This window comes from Triticum urartu, chromosome 6A (assembly GCF_056163025.1).
Source record: "Triticum urartu cultivar PI428250 chromosome 6A, HENAU_Tu73, whole genome shotgun sequence".
Classification (NCBI taxonomy): Eukaryota; Viridiplantae; Streptophyta; class Magnoliopsida; order Poales; family Poaceae; genus Triticum; species Triticum urartu.
Genome location: NC_141878.1, coordinates 450,359,232 through 450,375,562, shown reverse-complemented (window position 1 = coordinate 450,375,562; position 16,331 = coordinate 450,359,232).

Genomic DNA, 16,331 nt, shown 5'->3' with positions numbered 1-16,331 from the left:
TTTCTTGATTTCTACCTTCGTTGATTTCAGCATTACGAAGAGCTTGGGAATCGTTTCCGTTATCCCTTGCATATCATAGTTCATCACGAAGTTCTACTAACTTGGTGATGGTGACTAGAGAATTATATCAATCACTATCTTATCTGGAAGATTAACTCCCACTTGATTCAAGCGATTGTAATACCCAGACAATCTGAGTACATGCTCACTGTTTGAGCTATTCTCCTCCATCTTTTTAGCTATAGAACTTTATTGGAGACTTCATATCTCTCAACTCGGGTATTTGCTTGAAATATTAACTTCAACTCCTGGAACATCTCATATGGTCCATGAAATTCAAAACATCTTTGAAGTCCCGATTCTAAGCCGTTAAGCATGGTGCACTAAACTATCAAGTAGTCATCATATTGAGCTAGCCAAACGTTCATAACGTCTGCCTCTACTCCTGCAATAGGTCTGTCACCTAGCGGTGCATCAAAGACATAATTCTTCTGTGCAGCAATGAGGATAATCCTCATATTACGGATCCAATCCGCATCATTGCTACTAACATTTTTCAACATAATTTTTCTCTAGGAACACAATAAACTGGGAGCAACATCGCGAGCTATTGATCTACAACATAGATATACTAATACTACCAGGACTAAGTTCATGATAAATTAAAGTTCAATTAATCATATTACTTAAGAACTCCCACTTAGACAGACATCCCTCTAATCTTCTAAGTGATCACGTGATCCATATCAACTAAACCATGTCCGATCATCACGTGAGATGGAGTAGTTTCAATGGTGAACATCACTATGTTGATCATATTTACTATATGATTCACGCTCGACCTTTCGGTCTCCATGTTCCGAGTCCATATCTGTTATATGCTAGGCTCGTCAAGTTTAACCTGAGTATTCCGCGTGTGCAACTATTTTGCACCCGTTGTATTTGAACGTAGAGCCTATCACACCCGATCATCACGTGGTGTCTCAGCACGAAGAACTTTCACAACGGTGCATACTCAGGGAGAACACTTGTACCTTGATAATTAGTGAGAGATCATCTTATAAAGCTACCGTCGAACTAAGCAAAATAAGATGTATAAAAGATAAACATCACATGCAATCAAAATATGTGACATGATATGGCCATCATCATCTTGTGCCTTTGATCTCCATCTCCAAAGCATCGTCATGATCTCCATCGTCACCGGCATGACACCATGATCTCCATCATCTTGATATATATCAATGTGTCATCACATGGTTGTCTCGCCAACAATTGCTCTTGCAACTATTTCTATCGCATAGCGATAAAGTAAACCAATTATTTGGCGCTTGCATCTTATGCAATAGAGAGATAACCATAAGGCTTTTGCCTATTGCCGATAACTTCAACAAAACATGATCATCTCATACAACAACTTATATCTCATCACGTCTTGACCATATCACATCACAACATGCCCTGCAAAAACAAGTTAGACATGCTCTACTTTGTTGTTGCAAGTTTTACGTGGCTGCTACGGGCTGAGCAAGAACCATTCTTACCTACACATCAAAACCACAATGATAGTTTGTCAAGTTGGTGCTGTTTTAACCTTCGCAAGGACCAGGCGTAGCCACACTCGGTTCAACTAAAGTTGGAGAAACTGACACCCGCTAGTCACCTGTGTGCATAGCACGGCGGTAAAACCAGTTTCGCGCAAGCGTACGCGTAATGTCGGTCTGGGCCGCTTCATCCAACAATACCGCCGAACCAAAGTATGACATGCTGGTAAGCAGTATGACTTATATCGCCCACAACTCACTTGTGTTCTACTCGTGCATATTACATCAACACATAAAACCTGGCTCGGATGCCACTGTTGGAGAACGTAGTAATTTCAAAAATTCCTACACACACGCAAGATCATGGTGATGCATAGCAATGGGAGGGGAGAGTGTTGTCTACGTACCCTCGTAGACCGAAAGTGGAAGCGTTAGCACAACGCGATTGATGTAGTCGTACGTCTTCACGATCCGACCGATCAAGTACCGAACGCACGGCACCTCCGAGTTCTGCCCACGTTCAACTCGATGACGTCCCTCGAACTCCGATCCAGCCGAGTGTTGAGGGAGAGTTTCGTCAGCACGACGGCGTGGTGACAATGATGATGTTCTACCGATGCAGGGATTCACCTAAGCACCGCTACGGTATGACCGAGGTGGATTATGGTGGAGGGGGGCACCGCACATGGCTAAGAGACCCAAGAGATCAATTGTTGTGCCTTTGGGGTGCCCCCTGCCCCTGTATATAAAGGAGTGGAGGAGGGGGAGGGGGGCCCTCTGTATGGCGCGCCCTAGGGGAGTCCTACTCCCACCGGGAGTAGGATTCCCCCTTTCCTAGTAGAACTAGGAGCCCTTCTAAGTAGTAGGAGTAGGAGGGAAGGAAAGGGAAGGGAAAAAGAGAAGGAAGGAAGGGGGCGCCCCCCTCCCTAGTCCAATTCGGACCAGCCCATGGGGAGGGGTGCTGCCACCCTTTGAGGCCTTCTCTCCTTCCCCGTATGGCCTGTTAAGGCCCAATACGAATTCCCGTAACTCCCCGGTACTCACGAAAATACCCGAATCACTCGGAACCTTTCCGATGTCCGAATATAGTCGTCCAATATATCGATCTTTACGTCTCGACCATTTCGAGACTCCTCGTCATGTCCCCGATCTCATCCGGGACTCCGAACTCCTTCGGTACATCAAAACACATAAACTCATAATATAACCATCATCGAACTTTAAGCGTGCGGACCCTACGGGTTCGAGAACTATGTAGACATGACCGAGACACGTCTCCGGTCAATAACCAATAGCAGAACCTGGATGCTCATATTGGCTCCCACATATTCTACGAAGATCTTTATCGGTCAAACCGCATAACAACATATGTTGTTCCCTTTGTCATCGGTATGTTACTTGCCCGAGATTCGATCGCCGGTATCTCAATACCTAGTTCAATCTCGTTACCGGCAAGTCTCTTTACTCGTTCCGTAACACATCATCCCGCAACTAACTCATTAGTTGCAATGCTTGCAAGGCTTATAGTGATGTGCATTACCGAGTGGGCCCAGAGATACCTCTCCGACAATCGGAGTGACAAATCCTAATCTCGAAATACGCCAACCCAACAAGTACCTTCGGAGACACCTTTAGAGCACCTTTATAATCACCCAATTACGTTGTGACGTTTGGTAGCACACAAAGTGTTCCTCCGGTAAACGGGAGTTGCATAATCTCATAGTCATAGGAACATGTATAAGTCATGAAGAAAGCAATAGCAACAAACTAAACGATCAAGTGCTATGCTAACGGAATGGGTCAAGTCAATCACATGATTCTCCTAATGATGTGATCCCGTTAATCAAATGACAACTCATGTCTATGGTTAGGAAACATAACCATCTTTGATCAACGAGCTAGTCAAGTAGAGGCATACTAGTGACACTCTGTTTGTCTATGTATTCACACATGTATTATGTTTCCGGTTAATACAATTCTAGCATGAATAATAAACATTTATCATGATATAAGGAAATAAATAATAACTTTATTATTGCCTATAGGGCATATTTCCTTCACTAACCTATTGACATAGTGCCAAGTGCCATTTGCTATTTTTTCCATGTTTTTACATCGCAAAAAATCAATATCAGATGGAGTCCAAATGCCCCAAAACTTTACAAAGAATTTTTATGGGCCAGAAGGAACACAACGGTCCCTGGCTATGCCTGGGGGTGCCCTAAGGGGGGCACAACCCACCAGGGCTCGCCAAGAGGCCTAGGCGCGCCCTAGTGGGTTGTGCCCACCTCGGGTGGCCCTTGGACCGCCTTTTTGCTCTATAAATACCCCAATATTCTAGAAACCCTAGGGGGAGCGATGAAATATTCATCCTGCCGCCGTAGAGTCCAGAACCACAACATCCAATCTAGACACCATCTTGGATGGAGTTCACCACCTCCATTGGTGCCTCTCCGATGATGCGTGAGTAGTTCTTTGTAGACCTTCGGGTCCGTAGTTAGTAGCTAGATGGCTTCCTCTCTCTCGCTGGATTCTCAATACAATGTTCTCTTGGAGATCCATATGATGTAATTAACTCTTTTTGCGGTGTGTTCATTGGGATCTGATGAAATTTGAGTTTATGATCAATTATATCTTTTTATATCCATGAAAGTTATTTGAGATTCTTTGATCTCTTATATGCATGATTGCTTACAGCCTCGTATTTCTTCTATGATATTTGGGTTTTGTTTGGCCAACTTGATATATTTATATTGCAATGGGAAGAGGTGCTTTGTAGTGGGTTCGATCTTACGGTGCTTGATCCCAGTGACAGAAAGGGAAACGACACGTATGTATCATTGCTACTAAGGATAAAACGATGGGGTCTATCTCTACATAGGTAGATCTTGTCTACATCATGTCATCATTCTTATTGCATTACTATGTTTCTCCATGAACTTAATACACTAGATGCATGCTGGATAGCGGTCGATGTGTAGAGTAATAGTAGTAGATGTAGGCAGGAGTCGGTCTACTAATCTTGGACGTGATGCCTATATAATGATCATTGTGTGGTGTAGCGATCCGACCTCAAACGGTCAAATCTCTGTGTATAAGTGTCATCCCTGGATCGGTAATGCTGACACGCACAGTACTCAAGGATTTATAACATAGTGCAATCACACACTTATTACAATGAATGTCTCAAAAGAGTGTACTTATCACAATAATATGGCTGAAGGCCAACTAAAAAGATAACTGCGGAAGCTTCAAAGGTAAATGAGTCCGTCAACTCCAACGGCATAGCTGAGTGCATGACAACGACCTAGCGCACCTTACTCCTCGCTTGGAAACTCTGCAACATAATACGTTGCAGCTTGTGTAGGTCAGCACATGGAATATGATGGCAAGATAGCACTAAAGAGCAATGAATAAGTAACAACTATAACTATATGCATATTTGGCTGGTGGAGGCTCTATGGTTATCATTTTTGCGAAAAGCTAGTTTTTTCCTACAACAAAGGAATATATTTTATTTAACTACAAAGTTTGTTGAAAACATTGAGAATGGTAACCCCATCTCAATCCCAAATTAGTAATCATTAACCCAACAAGTTAATTAAGTAAAGTGATGAGATCAACATAGTAATTCAAGCACCAGATACTCAAGATGTCCATAACCGGGGACACGGCTAACCATGATTAGTTTATACACTCTGGAGAGGTTTGCACACTTTTCCCCACAAGACTCGATCCCCTCTGTTGAATTTCTCGCACTACAGGATGTTTGAGAAACGGATGACCGAGACACAGTCTTTCCAAAGAGGTCCCCTTAACTGATAGATAGGCCGGTACACCTACAATCCCCTACATCTGCTAGCCCATCATGGAAAGGATTTCCACAACTTACTCAACTATGCCAGAGCCCGTAATGGCTTGTGGCTGCACACAGAAGTTTCCAGCATGAATAACATAATGATCCCTTTGAGCCTGGGTGGCGAACCACCGGAAAAATCACACAGATACCTCGGGATTCTCCTTTGGACAACACTGGATTTCCCCAGGTGCCCACAAGCCAATCCACCCAGATGTGTGTTAAAGTAGCCACCTTAAGTAAACCCTTAGTTCATAATAATACTCACAACTGTCATGAATCACTCAAACCAAACCACGTCTACGAGCATAGCAAAATATAATAAGCATAACGTAGTACCTCCCAAGGTTTGAATAATAGTGCAATAGGTACTACCTCAACAACTACTTCCCAATACCCACATGTTAAACAGATCCTACTCATGCAATGTTTGAGGATTGAGACTAATGCATAAAAACTGAGTAATAAGGGATATGAGCAAAGTGTTACTTGCCTTGCTGACGATCTGAAAACCCTAGCGACTCGTAGTAGCACGCTTCGCACTCCAGAAACTCTATCATGAGCAAACAATAGCATACATAAGCACAAGTATATATGCAAGGGTAAAAATCAAATAAAAAGATCCAAACTGAAAGTTCAACTGAAGAGCTTCGATTTGCAAAAAGAATCAACCAAATCGGAGCAACGAAACTCAAACTACAATCAAAAGAAGTTCAAATTCAAATCTGCTTGCAACCAAATTTTAATTTCTCACAACCATGTTCAAGTTGATTATCTGGAAAGAGGGGAACAACACGGAGATTTTGGCATTAGTTTCACAGGATTTGGACGAACGAGCAAAAAGTTGCGAGGGTTTAAAGATCAGGGACTAATCCGTGAGAAAAGTATTCGCGGATAGGTCCCTGGCTGAAAATAAAAAAAATAAAAGCCTATCAAACGAACGTTCGCTACAGAACCAAACGAACGAACGTTGTTCGCTATTGCGGATTAACGGAGAACGTCCGCAAATTAGATCCGAACGTAAAAACCGAGAAAAGACCTAACCCTAAAAATAAACCGATCTAAACCGAAGAACCAAAAAAACTGAAAACGAACCGGCGAACCGGGACGGCTTTTATACTGGTTCATGATGACGGCGGTCAATGGCGGCGGCAGAACTCCGGTGGCACCGGCGAGGCAAAGCACCGGCGGCGCGGGACGACGACGGCGGCATGTACGCGGCGGCTGCGGGTCGGGTGGGGAGGAGGTGGTGGGGTGGGGCGGCTTTTAAGGGGGAGGGGGCGGGCGCAAGCCTTGGGCGAGGGGGCGGCCATGGGAGTCCGGCTCGGACTCCCCTCGGCGTCCGTGCGGCGGCGGGTCTCCTCCCGCTCGGGAGGAAGGCGGTGGGGCGATGTGGGCTGTGGCCCGGCTCGGCTGGGCCTTCGTCCTAGTCGGGCGATGATTTTTTTAAAATTAATTTCGCCTAAAAGAAAACTCCAAAAAATATAATTTTTTTTCTAAAAATACCATAAACAATTTTCACCATCTAAACCTATTATTTAGAACAAAGTGAACATTTTTCTGGCCTAAAATATAATTTTCAAAAATGCAATTCAAATAAAATAGCAAATAAAATTTAAATTTGATTTTAAATTTTCTTCTCCAATATTCCTTTTATTTGAAGAAGTCATATTATCTTCTCTCATTTATCTTGAATATTGGAAATAATTTGGAGAGAAAAATATTATAACCAAATTGATCCCCTTTTCGATTTTGAGAAAAATCAAATATGAAAATTTGTGAAACCTCCAACTCTCTCCTTGCGTCCTTGAGTTGCTTAAGATTTCTTGGATCACAACCAAAATGCAAGTAAAATATGATATGGATATGATGACATATGTATAACATCCAAATTGAAAATTGGGATGTCACAAACCTACCCCCCTTAAGATGAATCTCGCCCTCGAGATTCGGGTTGGTTAGAGAATAGGTGTGGGTGGTCTTTCCGTAGGTTTTCCTCTCTTTCCCAGGTGGCTTCATCCTCGGTATGGTGGCTCCACTGAACTTTGCAAAACTTGATAACCTTGCTACGTGTAACTCGGCTGGCAAACTCGAGGATCTTGACGGGTTTCTCCTCATAGGTTAGGTCACTGTCCAACTGAATTACTTCCAGGGGCACTGTATCTCTCAGAGGAATATCGGCCATCTCAGCATGGCACTTCTTCAACTGGTAAACGTGAAACACATCATGAACTCCTGACAATCCTTCAGGTAATTCCAACTTGTAGGCAACTTCTCCCATACGTTCCAAGACTCGATATGGTCCTACAAATCTCGGGGCTAACTTTCCCTTAACACCAAATCTTTTAACTCCTTGGAGTGGCAACACACGAAGATATGCTCGTTCTCCAATTTCATAGACTACCTCCTTTCATTTAGTATCGGCATAACTTTTCTGCCCGGACTGAGCTACCTTCAATCTATCTTGAATCAACTTAACCTTCTCTTCAAACTCTTTGATCAAATCTGGTGCAAACAATTGACAGTCTCCAACTTCATCCCACATCAATGGTGTCCTGCACCTTCTTCCATACAAAGTTTCAAAAGGGGTCATCTTCAAACTAGCTTGATAAATGTTGTTGTATGAGAACTCTACGTAGGGCAAATTATCGTCCCAACTAGATCCATAATCTAGCGCACAAGCTCTCAACATGTGCTCTAGAATCTGATTGACTCTCTCGGTCTGTCCATCTGTCTGTGGATGAAAGGCTGTACTGAACTCTAGCCTAGTACCTAAAGTCTGGTGCAGCTGATTCCAAAACTACGAGGTAAACTGTGTCCCTCTATCTGATACGATGGTCCTCGAAACTCCATGTAGACATACGATTCCTGGTCATATATATCTTGGCCAACTTCGCGCTTGTATATGTGGTTTTCACGGGGATAAAGTGAGCCACTTTGGTCAAGCGATCAACTACTACCCAGATTGAGTCATATCCCGATCAGGTCCTGGGTAATCCGGTGACGAAATCCATGCCAAGTTTACCCCACTTCCAATCGGGTATCGGCATAGGCTATAATAATCCGACTGGCTTCTGATGTTCTGCCTTCACTCTCTCACATACATCGCATACTGCTACATACTCGGCAATATCCTTCTTCATACCTGTCCACCAGAAACGTTCCTTCAAATCCAAATACATCTTGGTGTTTCCGGGGTGAATCGAGTATGGTGAGTAGTCATGGGCTTCCTGAAGTATTAACTTCTTGATCTCCGCATTATTGGGCACATAAACACGATCCTCAAACCACAAAGTTTCGTGCTCATCCTCATGAAAACCTTTGGCTTTTCCTTTGCTCATCTTCTCCTTTATCTCAGCAATTTCCTTATCATCCTTTTGAGCTTCTCGAATCTTTCCCAATAATGTAGACTGAACCTCCATTGCTGCAACAAAACCTCTTGGAACTATCTCCAACTGAAGTTCCTTGAGATCGTCTACTAACTCCTATGGTAATCCTCCGCTTACGAGGGTATTGGCATAACTCTTGAGGCTCAAAGCGTCTGCTACGACATTGGCCTTTTCTGGATGATAATGCAACTTCATATCATAATCCTTTATTAGCTACAACCATCGCCTCTGCCTAAGATTAAATGCCTTCTGCATGAAAGTGTACTTCAAACTCTTGTGATCCGTGTACACATCATATCTGTTTCCAATCAGAAAATGTCTATAGGTCTTGAGGGCATGCACTACGGCTGATAACTCCAAATCATGTGTGGCATAATTCAGCTCATGAGGTCAAAGCTGCCGTGAGGCATATGAAACAACTCTTCCATCTTGCATAAGTACACCTCCAAGTCCCAAGCGAGAAGCATCACAATAAACTTGGAAATCCTTGCATATATCCGGAAGAATCAACACTGGTGTCGGTGTCAAAACCGGCGGATCTCGGGTAGGGGGTCCCGAACTGTGTGTCTAAGGCACATGGTAATAGGAAGTGGGGGACACAAGGTTTACCCAGGTTCGGACCCTCTCGATGGAGGTAATACCCTACTTCCTGCTTGATTGATCTTGATGATATGAGTATTACAAGAGTTGATCTACCACAAGGTCGTAGAGGCTAAACCCTAGAAGCTAGCCTATGATTATGATTGTTCTTGTCCTACGGACTAAACCCTCCGGTTTATATAGACACCGGAGGGGGCTAGGGTTACACGGAGTCGGTTACAAGGGAGGAGATCTACATATCTGATTTGCCAAGCTTGCCTTCCACGCAAAGGAGAGTCCCACCCGGACAGGGGACAAAGTCTTCAATCTTGTATCTTCATAGCCCAACAGTACGGCCAAAGTATATAGTCCGACAGTGTGAGGACCCCCTAATACTGGACTCCCTCAGTAGCCCCTGAACCAGGCTTCAATGACGATGAGTCCGGCGCGCAGATTGTCTTCGACATTGCAAGGCGGGTTCCTCCTCCGAATACTCCATAGAAGATTTCGAACACCAGGATAGTGTCCGGCCCTGCAAAACAAATTCCACATACCACCGTAGAGAGTGTAATATTTCCACAAATCTAATCTGCTGACAACTTTTCATAACGTGACATCACGCCATGGGCCTGACCATTATTTGAGCCGTTTTTCTCAACCAGCTACTGCACATATCGCGAGGTGGTTTTCTTGGCACGTCTTGTCGAAGCAGAGATCGTGTCCCCTTATCACGGGATTCTCACCAATACGGGTGTGGGTAACCCAACCGCGCCATCAATCACGGCGCTTGGGGAATAAGCGAGTTTACCAGGCAGGTGGGGAGGCGCATAGTTTCTTCCGCCCTTATAAAGGGACAAGGACTCCTCCTTTCCACCCACGCCTTCTTCTTCCCTGCCCATCCATCCTTGCGCACTTGAGCTCCAGCGCCCAAGTTTGCATTTTCTCCGCAAAACCACTGCTAACATGTCCGGAGCGGGAGGCAAGTGGATGGTCTCCTCTGTTACGGAGGAGAACATTACGAAGCTCCGGGAAGCCGGATACCTGGCCGCAGATATCGCGCACCGGCTCCCAGACGCGGGGAAGATCGTCCCTACTCTAGAACCCCATGAGAGGTTTGTATTCCTCACCCACTTCATCCGCGGGCTGGGATTTCCCCTCCACCCGTTTGTCCGTGGGCTCATGTTCTACTACGGGCTGGACTTCCATGATCTGCCCCCCAATTTCATCCTCAACATCTCGGCGTTTATCGTCGTGTGCGAGGCCTTCCTTCGCATCAAGCCCCACTTCGGCCTATGGCTGAAGACCTTCAACGTGAAACCGAAGGTGGTGGTCGGTCATCAAGCGGAGTGCGGAGGCGCCATGGTGGGCAAAATGCCCAACGTCACCTGGCTCGAAGGCTCCTATGTGGAGACCGTGAAGGGGTGGCAATCGGGGTGGTTCTACATCACCGAGTGGCACGACACCAACTGGGCGGCGGCCCCTGAATTTCGATCCGGCATCCCCACGTGGCTCACCTCGTGGAAAGAGAAGGGCCTATCCTGGGGTTCATCGGTAGAGCTGACCGGACTCCAGAACTGTGTTAGAAATATGATAAGCAAGAAAATCAAGCTCGTCAACGTGGTCCAGGTCACGCTCTTCCGCCGGATCCTTTCGTGTCAAAGATGGGCATTCAATATGTGGGAGTTCGACCTGGCCAAGCACCAGATGCTGCGAGAGCTTTTCGACATGACGCACCAAGACGTCTGGAGGGTGCTGTTCAAGGCCCCGAGGTACCTCCTCCCCTTACCGAGGATCGCGGACTCAGCACAAAGCGCCCTGCCAATCCGGTAAGCTCTTTATATCTCATAAGATGTTCCTTTCCCTAGTATAATCATGTGAGGGATATGAGTCTCCACACCAATAAACAGGAATGGGTTGCGACAGCGGAGCGGATCGATTGTCTGGCCCCACTTCCCGAAGATCCAGCAAGGGCTCTCTTAACGGAGATGCTGGTTCCGGCGCCCTATGAGGCGCCGGAGAAGAAGGCCAAGAAGAAGGCCACGGGGACCAGGAAAGGTCTCCTGCGCAAGGTCATATCAGATTCATCGTCCGATAACACCGAGGCGCTCTCCTCTCACGAAAACGAGGAGGAGGAAGAGGAAAGTTCTCCCTCCAGCTCAGGGGGACAAGAAAAGGAAGGCCGTCCCGTCAGGGGAGGCCGAAGGGTCCAAGAAGGGAAGGACTCTCCTTCCGGACTGCTCCACGACGGCCGCTTTTAGCGACGAGGAGTGGTTACCCAGGGACAAGCCCCAGGCGAAGTCATAAGTATCCGGATACCATAATAGTTCTTGGTATATTTTATTTTATTGCTTCTTATCATGCCGACCATGATCATGCAGCCCATCCAAAGCCCATATCGGCGTATCCTCTTCGGATGAGACTTTGGGCCTGTCGGAGATGAATAGCGATTCACTCCCGACCGCCTCCTCCCCCCGCCCTATGGACGACGTCGAGGTGTTGTATCAAAGTGTACTGAACCAAGGGGGACAGTTCCGGAGGCGCCCCAAGGCGACATTCCGGATGCTGGGCGCACGAGGGGCAAGACTCCCATGGGCTCTAATGCCGGGGGTAGCAAGTCTAGCCCCTAGCCGAATACTGCGCCGGAACCTCCAGTGGTTCCGGATTCTGTCAGGCGACCCCTCGCCAAGGGGGGCAAGACGTCTGTGCCGATGGCCTCTGTCCATCCAGAGGCATCGGACAATTTGCTGGAAGCGCTTCGTGGCACTTCCATTGACGAAGAGCACCGCACTATCATGAGTGCGGTGGTCAAGAAGGTTCGGTCCGCCAAAAGCGGACTGACTGAAGCCTGTGCCAGCCTCCTAACAGGCTTTGAGGTAAGTAATCAAATTATGCGAAAATGTTACCGCATAGACAGTAGCCCCTGATGCTCTGTTTGGTGTTCGCGAAGAAAGGCCGAACAGAGGATCAAATAATAATCACTGGAGTCTAATCAGAATATGTCTATGTGGATAAGCAGGCTTCACTGTTGGCCGCTGCCGCTCACATGGCGGAGGTCTCCACACTGAAGCGGGACCTTGAGCGGTCCGAGGAAGAGCTCGGCCTTACCAAGAGGCAACTCGAAGAGAACAAAGGTAAGTAATACCTTGTCTGTTTATTGATAAAGAAAAAGGAAACTGGTTGTTAGATCATAGGATCGTCATGAATTTTGCTAGGGGCCACGACCAAGTGGCGGCCCTGAAGAAGGCGCTGTCCGAGGCCGAAGGCAAAGCGGCCAGGGAGCGCGCCGAGCGTGAGAAGCAAGAGGCCCGAGTCGGCGAGGTTCAACAAGAGCTCCAGGAGTTTGTCAAGAAGTACGAGTCCTTGGAGCGTGACTCTAAGACGCAAGGGTCCGAGCTTGCGAAGGCCCTCGAGAACGCACAAAATGCCAAGGCCGAAGCCCAAAAGGCCCTCCAGGAAATTGAGGCAGTCAAGAAGATAGCGGCGGGTAAGGCATTCATTATGCAAAGCAAGCATGTGAAGGAAACTTTCCTTTTACTTACCGGAATCCGGAGTTCTCTAGGAGCGTTCGCGGATCTACCCAGCAGTGTGTCGGATGCCGCGGAGTTCTATCAGGCCGAGGAAGGGAGCTCGACGGAGAAGTTGTTCTGGTCTCAGTATACTGGTACCAAACATCTGATGCCCTTGAGTGACCAGTTGAAGCAACTGGTCGAGCTTCACAAGGCGGCTGAACTGGCCATGAAGGGCCTCATAGTCCGGATGTGGCCTGGCGAGCCCCTACCTGGCAGCTATTTCAGCCTCGTAAGGAGGCTTGTGAATGCCTGCCCCCGGTTTGAAGTCATAAAGCGGTCCTTCTGCATTGAGGGTGCGCGCATGGCTTTTGCTCAGGTGAAAGTGCACTGGGCGAAGATGGACGCCGAAAAGTTGGTGAAGGAGGGGCCGCCGGAGGGCAAGGAGCATCGCCACCCCGAAAAGTATTATGACAGTGTCCTGAAGGGTGCTTGCCTTGTGGCAGAGGAATGTGCTAAGGATGTAATATTTGAATGAATGTACTCATGTGATCCTGTAATGTGAAACGAGTTCATGTGTGCTATGTAACGCTTGTTAATTTAAAATATTACCTTCTGTGCGGCCGTTTAAAAAATTTGAGAGTTGGCCAGTCGTCGGCTTCTGCCCCCATGTAACTAGTACTGAGGTGTTCGGGATAAACCTGATCACTCTTTATCCCAGTTGTGGGTCCTTCGAAGGAGGTGTTCAGCACAACGAACCAGGCAATCGGACTATAAAGCTTTATCACTCTCACTTAGCCATAAAAGTCTACAATTTTAAATTTTGGCGAAGCCCCTAGTATTCGGAAGGCCGAACTTGGGGCGCTATGTACGCCTAAGTCAGACAAGGCCGACTCCTCGCCCGAAGCGGAAAAAATCTTTAAGGATTTGAGACCTCTCGAACAGCGACCAGCTCTTGCCGCATCATGACAGTCAGTTTTCGGCTTTCTCTACTGAGGTGCTCATCCGGAAGAACCGAGACACAATCGCAGTAGTTCTCCCAGTGCTACCTTAGCCGATATAGCGGAACGTAAGGTACCAAAACATGGGAGCCGGGAAAACCCAACTATTAACCCAAGACATGATTCAGAGCCGATGCATATAATGCTATAAGTTCAGGGTGCCGCACTGTCGAAAGTGTTAGGACTTTTCTTGCCGTGTTATGGGGTACACTGAAGCCCCTGGTGCGCTGGACGTACCAGAATGTATGGGTGCAATTTGTCGTAAATAAGCAGACAGGAAAAAAGATGAAGAAATGCAATAATAAGCTAACGCTATACATTTTTATTTAGATGATACATCAAAGCGTATGTATACAAGTAGTGCAATAAGAAAAATAGGACTATTTGACATGTCCTATCCAAGGGCAAGCTGTGTGTGGGTATGTAAAACAGGTATAGCGATTGTTAACAGAGACCACCTGGGGATTCCCATGTACGTCAGGGCCTCTTGCTTCCTTGGTGTTTCCTTCCCATGACGGGTCCGATAATCAGACGATCGGAGAGGGCCTTCAGAGAATAGGGGCCTGAAAGGAAGAAAATGTTAAAGGTATACGGGTCCTGAAGTGGTTGAGCCACATTGTGGGCCGTGCCTCCGCCTATGCCCATGGTATCTTGAGTGCGTAATTATGTACACGCAGCACAAATTTCGCCGCTTGAATGGGACTAGGACGGAGGCCGAATTGGGTCTTTTTCGCCGAATTGGCGGTTTGCCTCATGAGGCTGCTTTGCGCTTCCGCTACGAGGGCCGCAGTGTGCTCCTCCGTGCAGAGCGAGCGCTCTGTGTTTCCATTAACTGTTATAACCCCACGAGGTCCTGGAATTTTGAACTTGAGGTATGCATAATGCGGTACCGCATTGAATCTGGCGAATGCAGTTCGTCCGAGCAGTGCGTGATAGCCACTGCGGAAGGGGACGATATCGAAGATTAACTCCTTGCTTCGAAAGTTGTCCGGAGATCCGAATACCACTTCCAGTGTGATTGAGCCTGTACAATAGGCCTCTACACCTGGGATGACACCTTTAAAGGTGGTTTTGGTGGGTTTGGTCCTTGAGGGGTCTATACCCATTTTGCGCACTGTGTCCTGATAGAGCAGGTTTAGGCTGCTGCCACCGTCCATAAGGACTCGAGTGAGGTGAAATCCGTCAATGATGGGGTCAAGGACCAATGCGGCAGAACCACCATGACGGATACTGGTGGGGTGGTCCCTGCAATCGAAGGTGATCGGACAAGAAGACCATGGGTTGAACTTTGGGGCGACTGGCTCCATCGCATAGACGTCCCTCAGTGCATGCTTCCGTTCCCGCTTGGCAATATGGGTTGCGTATATCATGTTTACCATTTTCACTTGGGGAGGAAATTTCTTTTGTCCTCCGGTGTTCGACAGCTGGGGCTCCTCCTCGTCGTCGCTATGCAGCCCCTTTTCCTTGTTTTCGGCATTCAACTTGCCGGCCTGTTTGAACACCCAGCATTCTCTATTGGTGTGGTTGGCTGGTTTATCGGGGGTGCCGTGAATTTGACACGAACGATCGAGTATGCGGTCCAAGTTGGACGGTCCTAGTTTGCTTCTTTTGAACGGCTTTTTCCGCTGACCGGATTTAGAGCCACTAAATCCGGCATTAACTGTCGTGTCCTCGGCATTGTCGCCGTTGTTGCAGCGCTTGTGTCTGTTGCGACGTGCCTTGCCGTTGCTATCTTTCGTGTCTGAATTGCCAGGGTTTCTTGATGTGTTGTTGTTGTGAGCCAGCCAGCTATCCTCGCCCGCACAAAAGTGGGTCATGAGTGTCGTGAGGGATGCCATGGACTTCGGCTTTTCTTGGCCGAGGTGTAGGGCGAGCCACTCGTCGTGGATATTATGCTTAAATTCCGCTAAGGCCTCAGCATCCGGACAATCGACAATTTGGTTCTTTTTAGTTAGGAACCGAGTCCAGAATTTCCTGGCTGATTCCCCTGGCTGTTGGGTTATGTGACTCAAGTCATCGGCATCCAGTGGTCGCACATAAGTGCCCTGGAAGTTGTCAAGGAATGCGTCTTCCAGATTCTCCCAACTGCCAATGGAGTTTGCCGGCAGGCTATTGAGCCAATGCCGAGCGGACCCTTCGAGTTTTAATGGGAGGTACTTGATGGCATGTAGATCGTCACCGCAGGCCATGTGGATGTGGAGGACGAAATCTTCGATCCATACCGCAGGGTCTGTTGTACCATCATATGATTCGATGTTCACGGGTTTAAACCCTTCTGGGAATTCGTGATCCATTACTTCATCAGTGAAGCATAGGGGGTGTGCGGCGCCTCTGTGCCGGGCTATGTCACGACGCAGTTCATACGAGTCTTGTCTGTTGTATTCAGCCCGGCCGGATTTGCTTTTAGTATATATGGCGTGACAGTTGTCGTCACACGTTTGGGCGCGCCCCCGTGA